The sequence below is a fragment of the Myotis myotis genome, unplaced genomic scaffold (genome assembly GCF_014108235.1).
Source record: "Myotis myotis isolate mMyoMyo1 unplaced genomic scaffold, mMyoMyo1.p scaffold_m19_p_15, whole genome shotgun sequence".
In the NCBI taxonomy this organism is placed as follows: Eukaryota; Metazoa; Chordata; class Mammalia; order Chiroptera; family Vespertilionidae; genus Myotis; species Myotis myotis.
The window spans coordinates 10,548,255-10,564,021 of record NW_023416319.1 but is presented as its reverse complement, the minus strand read 5'-3'; the positions used below and the strand labels follow the sequence as shown (position 1 = coordinate 10,564,021).

General features: G+C 41.7%; 1 long non-coding RNA gene across 1 annotated transcript in view; it reads left to right on the top strand.

The window, feature by feature from the left end:
- The first annotated feature begins 225 nt into the window (after nucleotides 1-225).
- Nucleotides 226-15,767, top strand: part of LOC118670234 — a 36,057-nt gene continuing 20,515 nt past the window's right edge. Inside the window, exon 1 of the long non-coding RNA XR_004972258.1 lies at nucleotides 226-286. This is a non-coding gene — a long non-coding RNA (uncharacterized LOC118670234). The remainder of the gene's footprint in view (nucleotides 287-15,767) is intronic.

Sequence of the window (15,767 nt, the reverse complement as noted above, 5' to 3'; positions counted from 1 at the left end):
GTCATGTTGACCGCAGTCCAACTGGGGAGACAGGTTTGTTAAAGAGAAATCTTACACAGTATAAGTGATGTTTCCACACATGCTGTGCTTTACCCATTACAGTACTCTCCCCATCCCTAAAAATATTCTATGTTCGGTTCTTAATCAATGTTTGTTGCAAAACAGAATGGCAGGCAAGCAGAACAGGTTATAGCGTGTTATTCCTTAGGGTCTTTTATTCCTCCAGGAGAAGTGAGGGACATCACCGCAAGTCAGTAAGGAGACAAGTCTCCTTCTCATCACTCAGGTTTGTGCTCACAGGGCATCTCCTCTGAGAGGCCTTTGGGTGGCCACTTGTCTAGATGCGGTCCTGTTGCCCTATGTTGTTTCTTTGTGATACTCCCAGTCTTTATTTTGCTTCTTCTAGTCCGAATTCTCTATGGAATTGGTAACTCTAACTTGAGCCCTTTATGGAAGACAGTCTTAAATTAGTGTCATTTTTTCCATGTCTCTGTAGTGGGGGTTTTGCTCACTATGGGTAGATGCCATGCCTCATGGATGAATATATTTCCACAACAGTAGCACCAGGACAAGCCCTCACCTCAGATATGATGGGTGGCTGTTGCCAAAGTGCACCAGTGCCCCAGGCCACAGTCCCTATAAACGTGGTCTATTTAATCCTTGTAACGATGCTCTCTAGGAGTAGAAATTATTTTACAAGCAAGGGCATTGAGATCAGAGAGTCTGAGTCATCTACCCAAAGCCACACAACTGATAACAGGCAGAACTGGGACTCTACCAGGATTCAGCCTGAGCCTTTTCAGCCTTGGCTTGGAGAATGTGCTCCCAGCAGAAGGATACTCAAAGCCAAGGCTCAGTGGCCATTGATGGTAGACATGGAATCCTGCTTCTGAAACTATTTTCATTCTCAGATCCATACACTTTAGACTGGCTTCTAAGTGCCAGCAACAGATGGCTCTCTACCTCAGGGCCCATTAGAGGGTCATGAGTTAGGGAATTCTGGGTCCTCATAAGTGTGCCAAAATTCACTGGCTAGGAACAGGACAAGAGTTGTTGTGCTCTGCTGTGTTCTGTCTTGGGACTCAGAGCAGCTGGGGGAGAAACAGGGAGAGGAGGCAGTCAAGTAGTTTAAGTTCCTGCCAGCAATAGACGCAATATCTCTTCCCTTGAGTTTAGCATCTTGGAGAAAAAAAAAGTCCTCCTAATTTTAGAAAGAACTCTTTATTTCTAGATATTTACAAGTTCCCTTTTGATCGGAAAGAACACCATGGAATTTAGTTTTAAGTTATTTATCTTTTTAAACACAGAATTGAAAAGGAGAAAATAAAGGTCACTTGTATAGAAAGAGGCTAGATGTAACAAATGTTACTAGTGGTTTTCTTCATTAGAGAGATTATTATGTTTTAAAAACATCTGTGATCAGGCTTTATATATATTTTTAATCCTGATTTATTTACTTAACACATCACAAGTGTTATTCTCATGTCTTTACATATTCCTCATGAGCATAATTTTCACTGACAGCATCATAAATACTTTATGGACATACCATAATTTGCTGCCATTTTTCTAGCATTGGACATTGAAATTCTTTCCAGTGTTATGTTTCGCTGCATTCCTGATCGCTGTGGTGGAGATTTTGTTTTCATGGTGGCCACTGGGAAGTGACCAACTTGTTCATTATCTTAATGGCCATCCTGAATAGCCATTCCAAATTTCCATGTGTTTATCGTGTCAGGACACCATGTGAAACTCCCTCTGGAGGTCATTATGGCTAAACAATGGTCCGCGAGGACTTTCAACACAGTCTTTGTCATATTTATGCTTTCTAGGAAAGGGTTGCTCTCCCACAACTAAGTTTTCTGAATTAATGCAGTTCTCCATGGAAGCCTAGGGGAAACAAGATCTCTTATTTAATGAGGGACCGTCAGCTCAGTTAATGCTGATTTCCACATCACCCAACAGAGCTTTGGAAATAATATTCTTTTGCTTTTGTGTGTAGTCCTGTGGAATAATGATGTTAACACCTCCAGGAGACTTGACATCCAAGCCTGAAGTGGAGACTGTCATTAGTTAAAAAATCATGATTATGTGAATTTAATCAAGCTTTTTTTTTCTGGCAAAGTTTATTGCCATCCTTTTTAATTCATCAATGTCTTGTTCTTACTCCCTCCCCTCCTTCCCAATAGAGTTGGCTAGTAAAGTTACTGCAATTAATTTTTAAAAAATGGAATTGAGACAGGGTGAAGAGGTAAGAAGCAACTTTTTAAGGAGACAGCATTGAAATGGCCCAGATTCTGTTGTGGTGCCCATCTGCCTGGTTCTCTGGCCTCGGTGGAATCACGCCTCTGTCACCTCATGCTCCTTTGGTTTCCTCGACTTGCCTTCTGTGGAGCAGCACCTCATTCTCTGGATTTTCTCTTTACCTTAAAAATCACAAAGGGAGATTATGGAGCACTTTTAGACCTGCGAGAGCCAATGATGAAGCCAAGAGGTGACCTTGACCCCTCCATCTCCAAAGTCACCCTCAATAGTAATAATCCTATTGGTGAGAAAAATGACAGCAAAAACAGAGACAAATAGCATTTTCTTAGTCTGATGGAAAGCATCTTTAGAAAATGTTTCCATTCCTATTGATTCGAATCACATGCTGTGGGAAAAGTGAATGTGCTCGCTGTGCAAAGGCTGCTTCACAACAACCGTTTGCCAACTAGCGTGCTGCCATCAGGCCCCTCCTGCGGACACATCCTGGATCTGCGTAAAGAAGTGGCTTTTAATTGACTTTTGGATTATGGGTCTCTTTGAGACTCTGATGGAAGCTGTGGTTGCTCTGCCAAACTCAAGGTGTGTGCAAATTTAGTGTTGCAACGCAGTTCTGCTGCTCCAATCCCAGTGTCATTCAAAATATTCCTTGTTTACTGGGCCTTTAAAACAAATGCCATCTTTTTAAATGTATTAATTTTGATGTATGCAGACCTAGCAACTTTAAAAAATATATAATTTCAGAGAGAGGAAGGGAGAGGGAGAGAGATGGAAACATCAGTGCTGAGAGAGAACCATCCATCAGCTACCTCCTGCAACCTGGGCATGTGCACTGACCAGGAATTGAACCATGACCTCCTGGTTCATGGGTCAACACTCAACCACTGAACCACACCGCTGAGCACAAAATACCATCTTTATAACAATTGTTTTCTTTAGCAACTTCCTAAAAATATCTTCTCTTCCGTTGCTCTTTATATTTTATGGCAAAACATATTATCCAAAGTCCCAAGTCAGAGTAGATTCAATGGGGCAGTATCCTTGGAGAGAAGTCAACACTACCTCCTGAAAACAAAAGTAAAGTGAGCGTTTTGGACCTGCTGTGGGGAAAACTGTTTGGTGTTGGACACGAACAAAAACCCTGTGCCAATGGGGTCTTATCTCAGTGGCGCTGCAGAGGACCGGTTCCATGGCCGGGGACACAGATTGTACCGTAGAATTCCAAAGCATTTCATTGCAGTGTTTCATTGCCCTAACCGTTCCAAAATGGCGAGAGACATTTCCTGCACCTCAGTGTTTCTCAAGGCAAATATTATTCTCTTACCCTCCAAAGACATCTACTATGGAAACTTTGGAACAAAGATAAATGAACCCATCCTCTGTTTACTGTAATTCCCTTAACTGCTAAATTATCCCATGCTGTTTGTCTTCTACAGTATTTTTGTGAAGTTGAGACCTGGAACAGGTAAGGTTCTCTGGGTTGTGTCAACAGGATTATCACAAATCCTCTTTCTAATAGCTCTGCGTGCCCTGGCATACATCAAAGTCCCAGTTTCAGCTGCTAGACTCTCCATATTCGTGAATTATCTGCATATAAAAACTAGGGTTTTATTTGCATATGGATTAAAATACAAAGTGATGTGAGCTTTCCTTCAGTTTATGTTCCTCAAAGTAGGGGTATAAATGGGCTACGTTTTCCATGCAATTTTATTTTAACTTATAGTTGAAAGCATAGTTTACTTTTTCCTAATTATAAATATAGTATGTGCTTATTGTGAAAATTGGAAAATGCAAGATAATAAGAACAAAAACATCTTCCACAAGTTTGCCACTCAGTTGTGTCTGGATGTGCTGACATTATTATGGCTTTCCCCCCAGAAGTTGTCAGGATTCTGTATATACAATTTTATTCTTTTCTTGAAATTTAATATGATGATATTTGCATTTTACGTTTTATGATATTGTTTCTATATCATTTTTAAGAGCTGCATAATATTCCATCACAAAGGTGCATTATAGTTATATAGGGGCTATTTAGAATGTTTCCTTTTATTAATTTTATTATTTTTTTTGGTGCTGTTTATTATACTGCGTTGAAGATTTTTGTGCATTACGTGTTGGGTAACTGCCCTTAAATACTTATTGCAAGTGGTATGACTAGTTCAAAGGGTTCTTTTTTTAAAATTACCTTTATTGTTGAAAGTATTACAGATGCCCCCTCCCCATTTACACCCTCTTCCCTACTCCTGCCCCTTTCCCAGGCCTTCATAGCACTGTTGTCTGTGTCCATGGGTTACACATATATGCATCTAAGTTCTTTGGTTAGTCTCTTCCCACTCCCCTCTCCCACACACACCTTCACTCTGAGAATCGTCAATCTGTTGTATGTCTCTGGATCTATTTTGTTTGTTAGTTTATTTTGTTCATTAAGTCCACATATAAGTGAGATCATGTGATATTTGTCTTTCTCTGACTGGCTTATTTTGCTTAGCATAATACTCTCCAGGTCCCTCCATGCTGTCTCAAAGGGTAAGAGATATTTCTTTTTTATAGCTGCATAGTATTCCATGGTGTAAATGTACCACAGCTTTTCCATTGTGTAAATGGACCACTGATGGGCATTTGGGCTGTTTTCAGATCTTAGCTATTGTAAATTGCACTGCTATGAACTTAGGGATGCACACATTCTTTCTGATTGGTGTTTCGGGTTTCTTAGTATATATTTCTAGAAGTGGAATCACTGGGTCAAATGGTAGTTTTATATTTAATTTTTGAAGGAAACTCCATACTGGTTTCCATAATGGCTGCACCAGTCTGTATTCTCACCAGCAGTATACTAAGTTACTTTTTCTCTACATCCTCGCCAGCACTTGTTGCTTGTCTGTTTATTAATAATAGTCATCCTGGCAGGTGTGAGGTGGTACCTCATTGTTGGTTTAATTTGCATCTCTCTGACTTAGTGATGTTGAGCATTTTTTCATGTGCCTCTTTGCCATTTGTATGTCCTCTTTGGAGAAGTGACTATATAGGTCCTCTGCCCACTTTTAATTGGATTGTTTGTCTTCCTTTTGTTGAGTTGTATCAGTACTTTATTTGGAAATTAACCCCTTATTAGATGTATCATTGACAACTATGTTCTGCCATATAGTGGATTCCCTCAAAGGGTTCTTTTTAAGGTTTTTTATACAAATGACTGGTTTACAGTCTACTATAGTCAAACCAATTCACACTCACTAGCACACTGTGGGGATGTTCATTGCATCCCAACTTTGCCAACCTCAAGGGTAGAATCTCATTGTTATGTTAACTTAAACATTTTTTATTGCAAGTGAGGTCAAACTTTTTCCATATGGTTTTTAACTAGCTGTAGTTCTATTTCAATAAACTTCCTTTCAGTCATTTCATGGGTTGTAGTTTAAGATTGGAGCTGGGCACCATGAGATTGCCATTGTAGGAGGCTTGTCTGCAATAGAACATAGCAGAAATACAAAGCCACAGTGCTTTTCTTTATATCAAATGGACTCTGCCAGTCCTCTTTAGAGATGCATGAGATTTTTTAAGTTGATATAAAATTTTCTACTTATGACTGTGGGGAACCAGTCTGAAATGAACTCCTACTGAAATGCCAAATGTTGGCTACTGGTGGTGGGGTCTCATTTGGAATGACTGAAATAATGTTCCGTCGTTCGCCTGGGGGTTGTCCTAAGAGGTTGGGCAATGGCTGGAGCTGAGGTCTAGCACAGTGGAGGTGGTCCTGAGCAGCTTCCACTCGACATATGCCAGTAATGAGATGTCTACGCCTGAGGGCTCAGTTTAATTGGTGTCTTCCTTCTTCTCTGCTCCCATGGAGAGGCATAGCCACTTAGGACATTTAAATGGTGCCTTCTCTGCAGTCTTCTGTCCTGTGTTATCTCTGAGAAATAAAATCTCCATCTTGCAGGGCTTATGTAACTGGAAATATTTGACACTTGGCAGTTCCCAGAGTCGTGAAAAGGAATCAAAGAGGGATGAGGATGAGAAGTGCTGATTTTTACCACATCCATAGTCACCTTAGTGGAGCAGCACTTTTCCCAGTAGTGTCTGGTGCGTGTGTGTGTGTATGTGTGTGTATGTTTGTGATTGAATGGATTCAATTATTTTGTAAAGGAACCCCCCCCCCCCAAAAAAGTGAAATGACTCTTCTAGCAAGTTGATGCGATCTTCCATCATCTCATTGCATTGTGACCCATTCTGAGTTAACAATAAATGTGCCCTCCTTGTTGTACTCATGCTGCCAAGACTTGACCCAGCCATTTTCTATTTATGTGGTCCTTAGAAAACGGAGGCCTGGGAGCAGAATTCATTTGCTTGGCTCTACACAGAAGTTGAGCTATTGGTCTCTAAGTTCCTCTGCAGTGCATTTTGTATACTCTTAGACTTCATGACCCGTTCTCAGAAGGAAACATCCTTTGAATTGTATTTTGACTGTAGGCTCTCATCTGCTTCTAATTTGTTGCCTGGTCTCCTTGTGACCTAGGACATTGCATATCTGAGATGAATGCCTGGGTCAGGGGTATAATCTGTGACTTGGGAGCAGCTTTCCTTTTTATGAGCCCAAAAGGCCTCTACAGCTCCCAGGAGCCCTTCCTCAGTTTCATATGCTGTTGTGCTGTCTTATGTACAGTCACTGTATCTTTTTGACCCACACCCAGAAGTGTACATTCAGAGGCTCTCTGGAACTTCCCATCAGATTCTAGTTTAGATTGGTGTCCCACATAAGAAGAAGTTGAGATGTCCATTTGCCACCAGGAAGTCCTGGGAACTGGAACTCCATAAAGGGCTCAGACTACAGGGCTAGGTCAAAACCAAGAAAATGAAGCCACCTGTACTTACAGCCAGAAGCCACTTTGTAACAAGTGGGTGGTTTCTTATGGGAGAGAGGGTAAAGCAAACAGCATGACTAAAACCAAAATACTAAAACACAAAAATCTCCACAGCATCCTTTTAAACATAGAATAAATTTGGAAAACAAAATCTTTTAATTCATTCAACAAATGCTTATTGAGTGTCCTCATCTGCCCGCCACTAATTGTGCCAATCTAAGACTAGAGAGACTAGAGAAGCAAGATAGTAGTGAGTGTTCTGGTGGGGCTCAGCCCCGAAACCATAGATTTAAGACAGGAACTAAAATGAAAGAAAAAGATAAGCAGAAGAAAGGACACATGGATAGTTTGATGGTAGAGAAATAACAGAACTAGGTAGAAGGTATATGTATTAGCTTTCAATTTGTCACAAATTATCACAAACTTAGTGGCTTAAAAAAAACACACAAATTTATTTTCTTACAGTTCTGGAAATCAAAAGTCCTAAAATGGATCAGCAGGGCTGCATTCCTTCTGGATGCTTTATGGAAGAATCAGTTTCCTTGCCTTTTCTAGCTTTTAGAGGCTATCTGTATTCCTTGGCTCATGGCCCATCGTCCACCTTCAAAGCCAACAGCATAATGTCTTCCAGTCTCTCTTTGTCCCTCTACTTGCCTTGTTACACTGTTTTCTGTTTTGTGAGGCTCCTTGTGATTACATTGAATCCATCTAGATAATCCAGGATAATCTTCCAAATCCCTTAACTTAATCACCTCTGCAAAATCCTTTTTGCCATATTCAGAACATATTCATAGGTTCTGGGGATCAGAGCATAGTCAGTCATCTTTGGGGACCATCATTCAGCCTACCATAATACAACAGAAAGGAAATAGGACATTTTGAGACATGGTAAATTATCCTTCACAGTTATTTATTTTGGGGGCAAGGATAGCAGAAACAGATAGTGTCTCCTCTCACACTCCATCTTGGTGTCTCCCCCTGGCCCCAATAGAATACACATGATGGCTATTTCCAATAAGTCTACAGAAAGAAGAATTGCAAGCAAAGGGTAAAAGACAGGGAGGACTCCTGATTTACAATTCTTCCAATTGGAAATGTCTCCAGTCAATGAAAGTGCAGTGTCAGGCAGGCCCACTTTAATAAGATACAAATTAATGACCTTGTGGAAGAGGGTTGCATGGTAACTGAAGAAAGATGGGCATTTTCTCCATAGGACTGCTCTTATTCTGCCAGGCCTGGGGTACAGGGGTCGGGGAGCGATTTAGTTAGGTCTCTTGCCATTAGATCTAAGAGGTCCCCTCTACTACATGCTCCCCACCATGCACACTCAAGCACATACATACCATTCACATTTATATACATATCCATAGAAATGCCATTTCTATAATTTTTAATTAATAGATTTTTCGGAGCAATTTTAGGTTCCCCTATTATCAACATATACATAAGTGTGGTACATTTCTTACAATCGATAAGCCAATATCGATAGATTATTATTAACTAAAGTCCATAATTTACACGGTTATAAAAATCTATGAATTTTTGAAACATGTATAATGACTTGTATCCACCATTACAGTATCATCCAGAATAGTTTTTACTGCTTTAAAAATCCCCTCTATTTTACCCCTATCATTTTAAAATTTCCTTCCCTGTGAATTTTAGTAAAATTTTGGGTCCTTTCATACTAATCAATGTGTGGCTTCCTCAAAATCCTATAGTTTAGTGTTCATGGGTACACTATGTCTTGTCACAATCCTACATGGATTCATTTAGAGAAGTTTTGCTCTGGAGCTGGAAGTATGCTGGAGTTGCTTCATTGTATGCATCTCTTTCCAACTCTGAATTCAGTGAGGTGAAGCTGGTAGTTTGAAATCAGCCAATGCTACAAATCAGGTCTTTGCCCTCAAGAGAGCCAGTTATTAAACACTGACTAGCACAATATTTCCTGGAGTTTTTCCTTCTTTATGGCTGGGAAATGGCAGAACCAGAGCATTTGCTTGGGAGCCAGAGATGAAAGCTACAGGTTAGGCACAGCTGGGTCAATTCCATGGCTTGGGTTCTTGACAATTTTGTAGGGCAAGGGCCATCCTGCAAAGCCTGGGCTGCTCAACTATGGACCTATAGGAAAGAGAGATCAATTTATATTTTCTTTGCGCTAAGGTATTGTGAGATCTTTTTGTCATACTAGCTTTTCTTATACCCAGTTAATAGAACCTGCTCCTTTCTTGCCTTTTCATTCTGCTCAACACTCCCTCACCTATCCCCACCCCCGATTTAGAATGAGAATATTCACTTACTTATATACACATGAGATTGCATCTATTTTTAACCTCTATAGTCCATTTTCTAAATAGAAGCCAGAGTGATATTTTATCAGATTGTGTCATTCTCTCACTTAAACCTTTCCAAAGGATTCTCCTTGGTCTTAGAATCAAACCCAGAATCTATACCAGCCGTGGGCAAACTACAGCCCGTTTGAAATGAATAAAACTATTGAAAAAAAAAAGACCGTACCCTTTTATGTAATGATGTTTACTTCGAATTTATATTAGTTCACACAAACACTCCATCCATGCTTTTGTTCCGGCCCTCGGTCCAGTTTAAGAACCCATTGTGGCCCTCGAGTCAAAAAGTTTGCCCACCCCTGATCTATACCATGATCTAGCCCTTCCCCATTCCATCAGTCTCCTCTTATGTCTTTCTTGCTCACTTACCAGGTTCGAGTTAGTATGCTGGTCTGCCTTCTGCTCTGGCAACAGGCCAAGATCACCCACTTGTTAGGAATGATGGCTGACTCCTTATCATTTAGTTTTCAGCTCTTGGAAGTCTTCTCCTCTCATCACTTTTTATTTCATTGCTGTTTTATTTCTCTATAGGGCATTATAGACTTTGTCACCACCTGAAAGGATCTTGTTTATTGATTGGGTTAGTTGTTTATAATCTGTCTTTTCCAGATATAAGATCCATGAAGGTAGGCATTCATCTATTTTACTTACTTTTGGGCACCAAGGGAATGCTAGTAAACAACCACTGTGGATTCTCTATAAATATTTATCAAATAAAAGCATGTTCATACAACGGAGCCTTGCCTCTGTCCTCAAAGATCTTTTCATCAATCTGCTGGTAACACTAAAGCCAGGCTGGCAGCAAGGTAGAACAATTTCACGTGACACATTTTGGGATACAGTCTTCAGGGACAAACTGAGAATTAATTACAATACCAAAGCAACCCAATGTATTTATATAACTAAATTGAATTTAATTTCCTGAAAGACTGTAGCCCCCTTCCCCCTTTTTCCTTTGAGAATTTCTACTTCATGAGAAGGTGAAATGGAAAAACTATTCAGATTTTCATCAAGAAGTTTGTTAAAAAACAGAGAAAGAGAGAGGAGGACAATAGCTTTTCCAAGCCAGTATTTAATCTGACTCTGTTGAATTTTTACAAATGTCTTTCTGGTGATGCTGGAGAGGTCTTCTTGCTTTCATCAGTTAGCAAGAGGAGCTGATCAGCCAGATGTGAAAGTGCTGGCAGCTGTTTCTCAGAAAACCCATTTTACACGCCTTACATCTAAGACTTCCACTGAAACTCTTCAGGGCCGGCCTCTGAAAAGAGTGAAATGTCTTTAGCAATCTTTACACTGTCTTTATTCCACAGTTACTGTCAGTCTCTGGCACTCCAGGCTCAGATGTGCAGGGAAACCTCCCCGTCTCTTGAATCATTGGTGCCCTTTCCATTAGACTGGAGAGCTCCACAAACTGTGCAAAGAAATTGTCTCTTGATGTGTCGACTGCTCTCCAGAAAGGGAGAATTTCCCCAGCCCCCTCTCAAGCTGTCACTGGGAATGGTACTGCAGGGGTGGATTTGCCAAATGGCTGTCAGAGTTGACAGGGGGGCAGCGTCAGCAGGGAGCCCGAGTTGCCTTTCGTGATGTGATCTTTCCTCCTGCACTTGTCCTTGGGTTCTCTCCTACTGTTCTGCACCAATGACACAGATCTAAGCTCCAGGAAACAGGCAAGTTATTCCCCAGCTGATTCTTCCAGTAAATGGTGAGAATAAGCCAGATCTCCCTCTTTATTTTTACTTATTTATTTTAATGATTACCTACTAATACAGGTAATCAAACATTTATACAAGCATCTGTCTTTTGTGTTCAAAACTGGATGCATTCCTCTCAGAAGTACATACTGTCCATTGCCTTAAAAAGGAAGGCCTAAGTAATAACCAATGACCTATTAGAAATATTATTTCAGTGTAAAAGCCACCAATGTAATGAATGCCCTTGGTTATCAGAAGGCATTTGATAACCAGATCTCTCTTTTTAGAGCCTGTCTGAACCCACTTATGGAAATAGGGGGTGGGTGATAAGGTTTGCTTCAAGGTTGACTTACTCAGGGAGGAGTTTGCTGTGAGTGACTCTGGATTTAGATTTCTCTCCTCTATTATCAGACAGCTTCTCAGGATAGACCTGTTTCTCAAAGGGGCTTTCATGACAAGGAAACATGGAATAGGAGAGCCCGCTAATTAGAAACTTTGAAATAAGTGCTCTAATTTGCATATTCATATTTATGATTCATGTTGCTGTTTGTTGTGGGAAGCAGTAATTGAAAATGATAATGCAACAGAGCTTTATAGATATTTTAACATTTCAAAGAGAAATCCACCCTTCCCCCATCATACCAAGTCGAGGATGGCAAGCACTTGGTACATGGGTGCCACTTCCTCTATCTCTGCCACAGCAGACATTGCTGAATGATCCCAGCTTTCTTTCTTGCTGAGCTGAAATACAGCTGGAGAATCCTTCTGAACACAGTGTTCTCAACAGCCACTCTAATCTATCAGGAATGTCATGCAAAATGAAAGCCATTTGCCATTCCTGTTTCAAGTTAATGAGGTCTACTGTATGAGTGTGAGCCCAGGTGCCACCTGGGATAGCCTCAGCTGCAATGTCCTCATGTTTTTAATTTCGATTCCAGACTCACCTTTTTGGGGATGCAGTTTCCTGCCCAAAGTGAATCAGTCCTCCTGTTTCCCCCTTCACCAATGTTTCTTTCTGGGCTCACTTGAGTGTGGATATAAGGGCAGCTGTTGAGGGCACCTCTTCCCATGGCCTTTAAAAGTCAAGTCCTGATAAATTAGTCCTCCCAAAGACAAGTACATTGGAGGTGGAGTCTTGCCCCACCTTCCTTAAGGAATCTGTGGTGCAATCACACATTTACTTTCTGAAATCCCATGCATTGAAACAGATCTTGTAGAATGAATTTGAGGCGGATTCTCAGTAGACTAAGCTACTGGCCTTGAGCCATCATCCATGTTCCCACTGCAGTGTCCTGTGACTGATCTTCTTATTTTAGAGAATTGTACGAGTTTTGCAGTAAATTATCAGGAAGGTCTGGTTCCTGAAATCAGCCGAAGGCTAATTAAGGTTTCTTCGGGCCCTCTCTCTTGGCTGCAATGTCATCTTGACTGACTCTCCAGGGCAGTGCAGGGCTGACATTTTGTAAACCAACACCATATTGGGAAGTGATTAAAATCTGTATTTGAGTCACCTGCCTGACCAACTGCCAGTAGCCACGAAAGAAAAATACTACAGTCAATTCATGTGCATTCAGAAAATGGTTTGAAACACTATTGGTTTAAGCTCAGTGGGGCTTAATCTGATTTCAGATAGAAAGAAGAGATGTGCAGTTAAAGGGGAGAGAAAAGGCCAAAAAGAAATTCAAATGAGGATTTTCCCCCAAAGCTTTCTTGATTTGTTAATTTCCAAAAGGATTTATTAAGTACCTGTCAAGTTCTCCTTTTAGGATAGACCCTGAAAGGGTATAAAGGAAGGGGAAAATACAAGCAGTGGCTGTCCTTGGAATTTGCCATCTAGTGGGAGAGATATACCATGTACTGAGGAAGCAGCCAGAGAATTAGTGGATTCATGTTGACAGTAATTTTAAAAATATCTTCTAGGCATCTGACTACTGTTGGAGAAAGAAGGAAAATGAAAAGTGATCATAGCTCTTACTACACGGTTGCATTAAGTGTTTCACACATATTAACTCAGTCTTCGCAACAATCCTACGCTATACATACCATTATTATCCCCATTTGCTGATCAGGAAACTGAGGTCCAAAGAAGTGAAGAAATTTCCCTGAGGTTTCGCAACCATTAAGTCGAGGGGATGGAATTGGCACACAGATAGTCTGGCCCTAGAATCTGAGGATTTAACCATAGCTCTGTGTTGCCTCCACGGTGATGAGTATTTCCAAACCTTGAGGATTTACATTCTCCCTGGAAGGATGAGGCCTGAGAGTGTGGAACAGTTAAGCTAGAAGGAGAGGATGGAACGATGGAGGCAGAGACTAGAGAATGATGACTTCTGGGTGGGAGGGAAGTGTGACTAAACTATGGACATGGATGTGTATATGCAGGGAGAGGCTCTATACAGAGGGGTAGAGAAGGTTCTAGAAGCTTCTGCCCGGAGAAGGGCAGTTGCAAAGCTGACAGAGAGCATGGCTGCTGTAATTAGGGTTTCAAGGGTTTGCAATTGCCCAAGAAAGAGGACTCATTACGTCAAAGGCTGTTTCCACACATGGACAGAGTTACAGGCCTGAGGACAGAGCAAGGACTTGGAATCAGACAGACTAGGCTGAAAGCTTGATTGTGCCACAGGCTGCTTAAGTCACCATGAGCAAGCTCCCTAACCTCTATTAGTCAGTTTCTCCGCATGCAATATAAGAAGAGTGGCTCTAGAAGAATCAGGGGACTCTTCCACCTTGTAAGGAATTCATGTATTCATTTCTTGGAGAACGTTCACCAAGTACCAGTTGTGTGACTTGTGCTGTGCTAGATGTTGGAACAATGAACAAGAGGAACATGGGCGCTGCCCTCTGAGAGCTTGCACTCTAACTGCTGAGGTAAAATTATGAATAAGTGGACAGATAATTTTAGATCACAGGAGGGTTTTGATGAAAACCCAGGGCTGAGGCCACGTGGAATCAGTGGCTGTTACAGTGCCTAGGACAGTGTTTGTCCTGTAGGCAGCAGTGAGCACATGGGAGCCTTCATTTTCTATAATGTCAGGTACTTGGAATTCAACATAAGGGAGAAAGCCATGGTACCGGATGCTCCTTTCTCCTTTCTTCCTTGCTTTCAGAGCCCCATTCAATCCAAGATTCCCCTCCTAGCATAGAGAAACATACCAGCCAATGATGGCAATCCTGATCATGTGGCCAGGGTCTGGTTTAAGAGAAATTATGTGCTTGGTTCTGGCTGAGATGTGAGGGGACTTCTGGGTAAGGTTCCTCACTCTAAAAAACCCAACCAAGCAAAAGGTACATAGAGAAAACAAGCCATGCTCTCTCCTCCCGACACTTGCATGGGACAGGTAAACATGCAGTAAGTACCTTTGTGGGGGCCATGAAGGAGCTGGCCTAGCAGGCAAGCCAGCATGCTAAGTGTGGCCGAGGAGAAAGGGGGAACTGATGTGGGTCGTGATGCTGCTTGGACACTGAATCAGTCACCTTGGAACCACCCCATCACACATTCCTTCTTAGGTGAGATAATGAACGTGGTACTCACTGTTCAAGCCATTTGGGGCTGGATTTTCTGTTATTGGCAGCCAGAGCGTCCTGACTGATAAGAGGCAGAATATGGGAACAATGAGGATCCTGGGAGCAGCGTTCTGGTTCTTCCTAAGGGCTGTTGATCATGGGAGAGGGAAGAGTTAGACTCTGCTATTGACATGCAACTTTGTCAGATCCATCCCCATATTTGGCAGAACAATCCCTAAAGTAAAGTAGGGAGGTCCTTCCTGGTCCTGGCTTGTCAGTTTCTCCTGAGAACACTGCTCCTCAAATGTGGGCATCCTGACCCTAGGGAACCCCCATGGGCAAGGAACTGAGGGTACAGGGACTCCAGGGTGCATGTCGCACACCCCAAGGAGCTACCACTTCCTACCAAAATGTGGGAAGAAACTCTGGAATGCAACTTCATGAGGACAGGAGCCTTATTAATTATGTTTACTGCTCTCCACCCCCACCCCTGGTGCCCAGAACAGTTCCCAACACAAAATGGGGGATCACAAATATTTGTGAAATTAATAAGTGCATTGAAACAAACATGGATATGTTTCATGGAATATACAAGCATGGCCTGATTTTTTAAAATCCAAGTAAACATACTGCGGGGGGTGGGGGGGGGGTCTCTATATTTTCTACCACTAAGGACATTTGCTGAAAATGTTTAAGGAGCTGCCTCTTAGGGACATCCAACTTGGCTTTAATGTGAGCCTTACTGCATATCCTTAAAACCTTTTCTTAATCCTCTTTCCTGGAACACATTCGTACACAGACAACCCTGCTCCCCAGGCCAGCTGCAGCTCTGAAGTAGAGGGAATACCCATGTATTTGCTTCCTAGTTCCTTTTCCATGAGTCAAATCAGCATCATTAGCCCAGGCTAACTAGAAGGAAACAGGATCTCAAATGGCACAGGGGGGTGGTCTTTGCTACTGCTATTTTCCTCATCTGCCCTGGTTTCTCCTTGCTTAGAGCATCCCTCTCTGTCCTGCAAAGCCTGGTGGGAAGTGCATTCAGCTTTCCTCACTTCCCTAGGCCACAGTGAGCTGGCTCTCCTATTTCATGATCTGCATAG